Below are 2521 nucleotides of genomic sequence, written 5' to 3'. Positions count from 1 at the left end.
GAACAACACCACCACACCAGACCTGATCATACCTACCCCCCAACCCCCCTCAAAAAGACATCAGATTTACTGGCAAGTCTGATGGGGAGGTGAGAGACTAAAAAAATAAAAACAAAAAAGAAGTTGTTACCTTCCTCCTGCTCACTGGTGCTGCCCCCCTGCAAGGTGCTGCCCTAGGCACCGGACCACGGGTGCCTTGTGGTAAATACGGCTCTGCCTCTGACCGTGAGTATGAGTATTCTTCACAAGTACTATGTATTTTCTCTTAACACAATCACGCTAGAGTACTTTCTACATTAGACAAGGCCTCTAATACAGTCCCCTGTGCCTAGTCCAAGTAAAGCTACAGTACACCTTCCTTAAGTCTTACTGCACTTCTTCTATCAACCCGCTGCTTGTTATACTTGTATTGCCTTAAAGATTTCCAGTAAAGTCTCCATTTGGTTAAGTACTAGACTCTGTTCTTGTGCAGGGGCCATGCTAATCTTCTCGGTATCGTTCCAATTTTAGTATATGTGCTGCCGAAGTGAATATAATACTGGACTCTGTTCTTATTTTTTCACTGCACTTGCACCCCTTACAGCTGTGCTACCCTTACAAGTGCCAGTGCCTGTGTGTTTGGGGGTGGGTAACACCACTTTTGGCCACCTGACCAGCCAAGAAACACCAAAAGCCCACATGCTGCATAACTTCTCAGCACCCCGGGCCATGGCAAATCTGAAGACAAAGCAACCTGTAAGTTGACTGCTGCAAATTTGACCTCTACCCTCTACCTAGTGCCTGTGTGCAAAAGAATATATACCACTGTGTGTTGCCATTTTGTTGGTGTCTGCACAGTAAGAAAGTACAGCTGGTGCACTTTAAAGGGGTTATCCAGTGCCACAAAAACATGGCCACTTTCCCCCTACTGTTGTCTCCAGTTTGGGTGGGGTTTTGAAACTCAGTTCCATTGAAGTAAATGGAGCTAAATTGCAAACCGCACCTGAACTGGAGGCAACAGTAGGGGGAAAAGTGGCCATGTTTTTGTAGCGCTGGATATCCCCTTTAAGGCCATGTTCACACATTGTCACAGAATGGCCGGAGTTACTGAAGATCATCCGGATGATCTTCATTTCTGATTAATTGAGATGCGGGCCTATCAGTGTGCGCCCACATCCCTATTCATCGCTGCACACAATGGAGCGTACGGCCAGTGTGAACTGACATGTTCTGTGCGGCCACTATTCAATTGATAGCAGACGCACAAAACTGACATGTCAGTTTTTTGTGCAGTTGGTTAGAATCCCTGCTGGAGCGTATACTTTGTGTATATGCTCCGGCCTGGATTCCATTCATGCACATAGAACATATGTTTTGTATAAATCATGGCTGTTGTTGCAATTTGCAACAACTGCCGTGATTTATACAAAACATTCGTTGTGTGAACATGGCCTAAAGGTTTATTCACACCAAGTTGTTCTGTTGTAGTTATTAAATGGTTATTTTGCAGACAGAAAATCCACAGTATATTCCAGAAGCAAAAATGTAACATTTTAACAAATGCTGCAGTAACATCTGCACCACAACTAACCTGCAATCTATATAATTTTTTCTTGTTTGTGCGTTATTTTCCCTCCTCACATTCTAAGGCCTCATACGTCTGAAAAATATGTCTGTAATTGTGGATCCACAATTAGTCTATGTTCAAACGTCAAAAATAATGAAAAGGTGTCCGATTTTGACATTTAAAAAAAACGTCCGTTATTGCCGCAATTTAACTGACTGCAATGGCATTGCATTAACCCCTTAACGACATCGGGCATAAATTTAAACTGCGCCGGTCCCGGGTGCCGCGTGTAGCCCGGGACCGTAGGTATTAGCGGGCACGGTCCGATCGCCGTGCCCGCTAATACAGTAATCAGATGCAGCTGTCAAACATGACAGCTGCATCTGATTACCGGACGCAGCGTCATCCCTGGTGTCTAGTGGGGAGATTGCTCCTCCGGGATGTTATCCCGGAGGAGCGATCTCCGTAAATGAAGCCGGCCGGGGACCGCTCCAAGATGGCGCCGTCCCCGGCTCGGCACTCGTTTACTTCCGGCTGCAGCAGCCGGAAGTAAACGAGTGCCTATCTCATGGATCTCTGCAGCATATCTATGCTGCAGAGATCTCAATGAGAGATCAAAGCACTTATACTAGAAGTCCCCCAGGGGGGCTTCTAGTATAAGTGTAAAAGTTAAAAAAAAATGTCATTATTAGTAAAAAGCCCCCTCCCCTAATAAAAGTCTGAATCACCCCCCTTTTCCCAGGTTATAAATAAAAGTAAATAAATAAATAAACATGTTTGCTATCGCCGCGTGCGTAATCGCCCGAACTATTAATTAATCACATTCCTGATCTCGCACGGTAAATGGCGTCAGCGCAAAAAAATCCCAAAGTGCAAAATTGCGCATTTTTGGTCGCATCAAATCTAGAAAAATTGTAATAAAAAGCAATCAAAAAGTCGTATATGCGCAATCAAGGTACCGATAGAAAGAACACA

At 44.6% G+C, this 2521-nt stretch overlaps 1 pseudogene; it reads right to left on the bottom strand.

The window, feature by feature from the left end:
• Positions 1-426: 426 nt before the first annotated feature.
• Positions 427-539, bottom strand: LOC138785028 (U6 spliceosomal RNA; annotated as a pseudogene).
• Positions 540-2521: the final 1982 nt, after the last annotated feature.

Source organism: Dendropsophus ebraccatus, chromosome 2 (genome assembly GCF_027789765.1).
Source record: "Dendropsophus ebraccatus isolate aDenEbr1 chromosome 2, aDenEbr1.pat, whole genome shotgun sequence".
Classification (NCBI taxonomy): domain Eukaryota; kingdom Metazoa; phylum Chordata; class Amphibia; order Anura; family Hylidae; genus Dendropsophus; species Dendropsophus ebraccatus.
The sequence above is the reverse complement of the archived record's forward strand: the minus strand, read 5'-3'. Positions and strand labels throughout refer to the sequence as shown.